Source organism: Oryctolagus cuniculus, chromosome 16 (assembly GCF_051225735.1).
Source record: "Oryctolagus cuniculus isolate XC-2025 breed Fujian yellow rabbit chromosome 16, ASM5122573v1, whole genome shotgun sequence".
Taxonomy (NCBI): domain Eukaryota; kingdom Metazoa; phylum Chordata; class Mammalia; order Lagomorpha; family Leporidae; genus Oryctolagus; species Oryctolagus cuniculus.
Window position 1 is genome coordinate 89,159,622 of NC_142882.1, and position 7,913 is coordinate 89,167,534.

Below are 7,913 nucleotides of genomic sequence, written 5' to 3' on the forward strand. Positions count from 1 at the left end.
ACGACACCCGGGAGAGCCAAAGCCAACGGCGTCGGCAGAGGGACGCAGCGACCGGCTGCTGCCCCGTGGGCTGCTCCCTGGGCTGGTGCTGGGGTTTGGATAGCACCTGCGTGGCCCCCACAGCCGTGCGTCAATGAATTAAGGATGGAACGCAATCCAGTTACGGCGTCCAGGAGGGGGCCTGAGGGGCCTTAGGGCTCAGACGGGACTGCAGAGAGCTGGTCGTCTCAGCCGTGACGACCCGTCTGCTCCCTCTCTCGGCTGCCCTCCCTCTGCGCACTTCTGGCCAGTCACCTGTCAATCAGACCACGATCGGACTGTGGACGTCCAGAATCACATGCTGAAATAAATCTTCCCCTGCCCTCACTCCCCTCCGGTACTTGTTAGAGAGATCAAAGCCGGCCGGTGCAGAAATCGGTGCTGAGGAGGGGGCTGTGACTGTACCGGAGACGCGGAGGGGTCAGCAGTGGGCAACTCGCAGGTGTGGGGAGCGTTTGCAGGAGCAGCCAGAGAAGACTCAGGACCATGTAAGCAGAGCGCCACGTGTGGTTCTCGTGTGGGCTCAGAAGACCAGAAAGCTGGCAGAAATACCAAAAGCCAAGGCCAAGCTGGACAAGTCTTTGTTCTTTATCTTTGCAGTCCTTACCAATCCCCAAAAGTGTCCTCCTCCTGGCTGCTCCACTTCCGATCCAGCTCTCTGCTGTGGCCTGGAAAAGCAGTGGAGGACGGCCCAAGTGCTTGGCCCCTGCACCCGTGCAGGAGACCCCGAGGAAGCTCCTGGCTCCTGGCTCCGGATCACCCCAGCTTCGGCCATTGCAGCCATCTAGGGAGTGAACCAGCGGATGGAAGACCTCTCTCTCTGTCTCTCTCTCTCACTCTGTCTGCCTCTCCTCTCTGTGTAACTCTTTCAAATAAATGAATAAATCTTTTAAAAAAAATTCACCGGAAGCTTTCTTTCCAAGAGCCCCTCCTCAGAGACTACCCACCCCGTCTCTGAAGGTGCTTTTAGCCAGTGCTACTCTAACCTCCAGCAGCTCTCGGGACGCCTGCCCGCCAGGCCGAGCCAGGGGTCGCTCACCGTGTTGTGTGTAAAGTGCATGGCAGTGTGACTGCTTTCTTTCTTTCTTTCTTTCTTTCTTTCTTTCTTTCTTTCTTTCTTTCTTTCTTTCTTTCTTTCTTTCTTTCTTTCTTTCTTTCTTTCTTTCTTTCGACAGGCAGAGTTAGACAGTGAGAGGGACAGATAGAGAGAAAGGTTTGCCTTCTGTTGATTCGCCCCTCCCCCCAAATGGCCGCTACGGCCAGCGCACTGTGCCGATCCGAAGCCAGGAGCCAGGTGCTTCCTCCTGGTCTCCCACGTGGGTGCAGGGCCCAAGCACTTGGGCCATCCTCCACTGCACTCCCGGGCCACAGCAGAGAGCTGGCCTGGAAGAGGGGCAACCGGGACAGAATCCGGCGCCTGACCGGGACTAGAACCCGGGGTGCCGGCACCACAGGCGGAAGATAAGCATAGTGAGCTGCAGCGCTGGCCAAGTGTGACCACTTTCAACCCAAGACCTGAGAAGTGCTGGGCTCACGTCTCCCGGGCCGAGGTCACGCATACCGCCATCTGCAATGACCCTCGTGCTGACCTTTCTCACACAGTCTGTGCCATCAACAGGTCTCAGATGCAAACAGGAATCCTACCGGGGATGGGACTAAAGACCGCCCTGCCACACCGTGGCAAAGACCCTGGGCCTCTGCGGGAGGCTGAACTTGGGGGTGATGGACAGGTTGGTCCGCAGAGGAGATCTCAAGGCAGCGAAGCCTCAGGCGGCGGCCTGGGTGCCATTGGCAGCTGTGGGTGAGTTTTACGGGGCGAATGGGAGAAACAAGGAACAGAGCAGGAAGGTTTGGAAAATTCCGAGTCTGGCCAGGGAAGGAAGAAGGAAACGCCTGTTCCAGACAGGAAGATGAGGTGGGGAGACGGGAAGAGCAGGTAAGAGGTACCGTTGTCGGCGGGCAAGACGGCGGGAGAAGGGCAGAGATGTGGGCGGCGCAGACCCGGAAGGCGGGTTTCTCTCCGGGGCAGGACAGTCCCCAGGAAGCACTGCCGGGCCTGGACTCCACGGGCAAAGCCAGGGTTGCCGGCGGTCCTGCTGTGGCTCTGCTGGTGGCAGGCCTTGGCGCGGTCCCTGTGATGCTGGTTCGCAGGTGGCTGGAACTACAGGGTCACGGTAGCGCCCACTGAGATTTGGCAGAGTTGTGGTACAAGGTTGGAGCCCCTGCAAAGTCCAGGAAAGCTGAGGGAGTGGAGACTCCAGAGGCGAGTCTTCCAGCAGCCTGAGACAGCCACGGAGGAAAGCGGCAAACAGGGTACCACCGAAACCATGGACACTGATGTGCAGCCTTGGGGTGCAGCCGTGGGGCAGAGACCCACGGAGACACGGAGGCCTCCACCTCGATGTTGAAGCACGTTTCAGACAAGCTGGGAGGTGGGACAGAGACCCGCCGCTCCGGAGGGGTTGGGGGAGATGTGGCAGGGCCTCTAGTCCCTAGGCACCAGCGGGAAACGTGAGGCCGGAGCTGCACGGGGAGTCCCCCCACCCGGGACTCCGCCTCATGGGGCTGCAGAGGTGAGACAGCAGCCGCTGGGAAGCGAAGCGTGTGCTGCCGTCAGCCAGGCTGTAGGGGCAGCGACTGCCCGAGCCCTGGGAGCCCAGCCCCACCCGCGCCCCAGGGTGCCAAACATGTGAGCCGAGTTACACAGCTGAAGGAGTTCGCCGCGCATGTCAGATCCGACTTTGGCCTTCTTGCATGCATGTTGGACTCCGTGAAGTCTCTGGGACGTGGGGGACTGGGATGGACGTGTGCTGCCTTGTGCAGGTGCGGTAGTGGAATTGCCATGGTTTGGACGAGAGTTTGCAGGCCCGGGAGCCACAGGCTTGGGTCTCCCGTCTTAGACTCACAGGCTGAGGGTGGGCTTTGACCCAGTGCTGGTGTGCAGGAGGTGGAGCTGGTGGCCTCCGGGACTGCGCCCTGGAAGGCAACCCCCCAGGCGGCCCGGGCACCTCGGCCACAGCCCCGTCTGCTTCCTCTCGGCTTCCTGGCTCGCCGCGGGGCCCTCCCTCTGCACACATCCTGTCCCTCGCCGCGTAGTCGGATCAGCAGGGCCGCCCGGCGTGGGGCTGCAGAGCTCCAAAACCGTGGCCTGACATCGATCCTTGGCCTTCCTGAGTAGCTCCTCTCAGGTAAGTGCGCCAAAGACAGAGAGCTGGCTGATAGACCCGCAGCTCTGACGTGGCCTCCGACGCCCAGAATGGCCGGCCCATTCTCCCCGCAGGCTGGCCCCTCCGGGCCCGTGTCTCACCGGCTCCACGGTGCCTTTAAAGTCGGTTCAAGTCCATGAGCCTGTCCCCCTTTCCTGCCAGTTGCCCTGGTGATTTCGCGTGTTGTGCTGCATATTAGTGTATGGAAATGTCATTGCTAACGAGGCTGCAAATGGAAACAGCAAAGACCAGCCAAGCTCCAGCTGCAGCTCCCGCCCAGCCATTTGCAGAAACAGATGGAATCAATTCAGAGAGGGAGCCCTGAGGCCCACCAGGCCCGCTTCCCGACAGAACCGCCCGGCAGCTTCCCGGGGGAGAAGCTGCAGAGGCCCCCAGGCGCCACGCACACCCAGCAGAGGACCAGGGTCCGGGTGGGAGTCTGACTCCTGGTGATGAACCGCAGGGCTGCCGCTGGCTGAGAGCCCCAGACTCGGCAGCGGAGCCTGAGCAGCATTCTCTTGGCGTGCACGCTTGGCAGGCTGCACCAACTCCGCTACAGAGAAGTTTCCAAAGAGAAAGAAAGAACAATCGAACCAGGTGGTTTGAAGTCTCTCCAGTGGAAAATGGTGGCAGTGTGGGCTTCGGCTGACAAGGGATCGGGAAATGCAGCTGCCGGGGGCGGCGGGTGGGGCCCTGCAGAGCGGACTGGGAGGGTTTGGGTTCCTTGGCTCCCCGGGGAAAACTAGGCAATGTCCATCGTGGCCGGAAACTCATTTTGATGCTGCATTTCCCTTGACTTGTAGGCAAATACCTACCCCCAGGGCATCCGCTGACCTTGCAAACAGAGGATGCGCACCAAATCGAAGGCGTTGAGAAGCTGCCCAGGAGGACCAGGGCAGGTGTTCCTGCAGCGGACGCTGTGCCCAGGGAGGACGGCAGTGACCCAGCAGCCTGAGGGCGCTGTCCTCCCCCTTGATGGGTGACAGCTGTCGGAGAAGCCGCCGCTCGGTGACAAGGCAACCACATCACACTAGAGACTGGAGCAGGGCGGCCAGCCCCGCCTCCCTCGCTCCCCTGCGCTCTCTCGGTTGTACCCAGAGATCCTGTAAGCTACAAGTGCGTGAGGCGGTTCTGCATAGTCAGGCAGAACCGCGCTTTCACCAGTCTCCCACGTGCATCCTTTCTCTCCTCCATCAGCCGTGGGAGGGGCTGGAAGCTGAGAAGGAGACAGAATTGTGTCCTCACGCCACGTCAATCAATGTTGGATACAGGAAGCCACCAGGGTGTGTTGCTGCACACGCGTGGGTCACCTGCGTGTGCGTACACATGCGGTACATCTAGGTGGAGCTCCCTGCATGGTCCAAACCAGAAGCAGAAACTCCACTCCCTCTCTGCTCTCTGGAGCTCGCCCCGCCCCCACATCCAGTCCCCATGAGACCCCTCTGTGGGCGGCATTGCTGGTGGAGGAGTTGGAGCATTACCCACTCTGAGAGCCATTTCCGGCTCAGCAAAGCCCATGTGCAGCGTCCCTCTGGCTGTGGATCTGTGAGCAGGAGCAACCTCGCGTCGATGACAGCAGGCAGGAGGCAGCAGGCAGGCCTGGCGCGGGGTCCCTGCCACCGGCGTGGGAGACCTGGACTGAGCGCCGGGTTCCTGGCTTTGGCCCGGCTGTCGCAGCATCTGGGAGTGAACCAGCAGATGTGTCTGTGTCGGTGCAAATAAAAATAAAGCTGGCAATTCAACAGCAAATAAGACAACATTTGTGTCTCTCATATGCTCTGGTTCAAGCTGGGTTGCCACAAAGTGAGTAATTTTGCCAAAGCGGCAAAACCCCAGCAGAAGGCAAAGGAAAACCCTGCTCGCGGTGCACGTTGGAGACACAGACTCGAGTGGGAAAGCTCTCCCACACCCGGGAGGGCAGGAGCGGGGTCCTGGCAGAACCCGGGCTCGGTGGGCTAGCTCAGGGCCGCGTGGCAGCACACACGGAGGCATCCAGATCACTCCTGCCCGAGAAACTCAACAGAAACGAGGCGTCTCACTTAGCTGAACAGATTGGCACAGGCCGAAGGGCACAGAATCCAGCACGCGGGAAAGCAGAAGCACGGTCACATGCCACGTGCTCCAAGGGACACAGGTGGCTCTGGCTCCGGCGGAAGCTGGTTAACGCCCACCAAAGCCTTGTAGTCCCATCGCACAATCAGGTTTTCAGACCTTTTTCCTAAGGATGCAGTCAGTCCTAAGTGTCCACAAAACACAGCAGTGTATTTGACAATAGCTTTTAGTAGAAAAAATGAACGATGTAAATTAACCAAACTGAAAAAAAAGCATGTGAAATGCACCAGATTATGGTGTGGACTCACTAGACAGGGGGACAGGGCTCTTGACTCTCGGTATCAGAGCAGCAACAGACACTCTCGGCCTGCAGGTGCTCTTAGAAAAGCACACACGGGTGTGTATACACAGGTGCACACACAGACACGGGTGAGTATACACAGGTGCACACACACAGACACGGGTGAGTATACACAGGTGCACACACAGACACGGGTGTGTATACACAGGTGCACACACACAGACACGGGTGAGTATACACAGGTGCACACACAGAGACACGGGTGAGTATACAAAGGTGCACAAACAGACACGGGTGTGTATACAAAGGTGCACACAGACACGGGTGTGTATACAAGGTGCACACACAGACACGGGTGTGTATACAAGGTGCACACACAGACACGGGTGTGTATACAAGGTGCACACACTGACAAGGGTGTGTATACTGTATACAAGGTGCACACACAGACACGGGTGTGTATACACAGGTGCACACACAGACACGGGTGTGTATACACAGGTGCACACACACACGGGTGTGTATACAAAGGTGCACACACAGACACGGGTGTGTATACAAGGGTGCACACAGACACGGGTGTGTATACACAGGTGCACACACAGACACGGGTGTGTATACACAGGTGCACACACACACGGGTGTGTATACAAAGGTGCACACACAGACACGGGTGAGTGATCCTCCAATCTACGTTCAGTCTCCGAACTCCAAAGCCGTGTTCTCACTGGGGAAGAAGGGAGTGACTCGACCCTAAAGAAGAGTGGAGCCAGGCACAGACAGAATATCCTGGAATTAAGTGCATTACACGCCTGTGCCCACATGACCCACGTGGGCCATCCAGCCCAGGCCCCTGAGGCCCCACCCCTGCGTGTGGGGGACGGGCAGCCCTGCAGCAGAGAGAGCTGCGTGAGTCTTCAAAGATGCAGTTTGGGCGACCCCAGCGGTGCTGGCCACAGAGTGCCGGGAGCCTGCAGACGCCGGCACCTCCTCCATCCTGTGCCGAGGGCAAGGGGGCAGCCTCGCTTCAACACCTGCCGGGCACAGCCAAGTCGCCGGCCCACCTGGGAGCACAGACTGGGCGAGTCCCCTGGTTCCTGACCCTGCCATGGGCATGGGAAGGTGCTGTGGGTTGAAAGACGACCCCTTGAAAGCCGGCGCCGTGGCTCAATAGGCTAATCCTCCACCTTGCGGCGCCGGCACACCGGGTTCTAGTCCCGGTTGGGGCGCCGGATTCTGTCCCGGTTGCCCCTCTTCCAGGCCAGCTCTCTGCTATGGCCAGGGAGTGCAGTGGAGGATGGCCCAGGTGCTTGGGCCCTGCACCCCATGGGAGACCAGGAAAAGCACCTGGATCCTGGCTCCTGGCTTCGGATCAGCGCGGTGCGCCGGCTGCAGCGGCGGCCATTGGAGGGTGAACCAACGGCAAAAGAAGACCTTTCTCTCTCTGTCTCTCTCTCACTGTCCACTCTGCCTGTCAAAAAAAAAAAAAAAAAAGACGACCCCTTGAAATCCAGAGGCTGGAGCCCTAACTCCCGGGACGTCCAGCGGGACCTTGTTTAGAAACAGCTGTAGTTGGTTCTTGCGGACGTTAAGAGAAGCCGTGAAGGTGGGTGCTAAGCCGACGTGACTGTGCCCTCATGAGAAAAAAGGGAGGAGGGGCCCGCGCCGCAGGCGGAGGATTAGCCTATTGAGCTACGGCGCCGGCACGCCGGGTTCTAGTTCCGGTCGGGGCACCGGATTCTGTCCCGGTTACTCCTCTTCCAGGCCAGCTCTCTGCTGTGGCCAGGGAGTGCGGTGGAGGATGGCCCAGTCCTTGGGCCCTGCACCCGCATGGGAGACCAGGAGAAGCACCTGGCTCCTGGCTTCGGATCAGCGCGGTGCGCCGGCCGCAGCGTGCCGGCCACGGCGGCCATTGGAGGGTGAACCAACAGCAAAAGGAAGACGTATCTCTCTGTCTCTCTCTCTCTCACTGTCCACTCTGCCTGTCAAAAAAAATAGTAAGATCTGAGGACACTGCTCCAGGAGCCCCTCCAAGCACCCCCACTCGGCACAGGCACCTCTGGGGCCACGCCAAGAGCCTGAAGCACAGGGCGTGCTAGTCACAGGGTGGACACTGCTCTTTCCTCAGTGCTGTGCCACATGCCACGGAGACAGTGGCCTTTCACCGGCGCCCCAGTGCCAGCCCCCAGGGCTGCACCAGCCAGACCAACGCCCGTCTCCGTCCCAGTGCTCACCAGCCATGGGCCCTTAGCAAATTCATCGACTTCTCTGGGCCTCTGCTCAGCTACAAAGGAGGATCGCACCAGTCCCCACCC

At 59.6% G+C, this 7,913-nt stretch overlaps 1 long non-coding RNA gene across 1 annotated transcript; it reads left to right on the forward strand.

Moving 5' to 3' along the window:
• The first annotated feature begins 3,004 nt into the window (after window positions 1-3,004).
• Window positions 3,005-4,997, forward strand: LOC138845741 (uncharacterized). The gene is made up of 2 exons (XR_011382927.1): window positions 3,005-3,227; window positions 4,049-4,997. It is a non-coding gene; the product is annotated as an uncharacterized LOC138845741 (long non-coding RNA).
• Window positions 4,998-7,913: the final 2,916 nt, after the last annotated feature.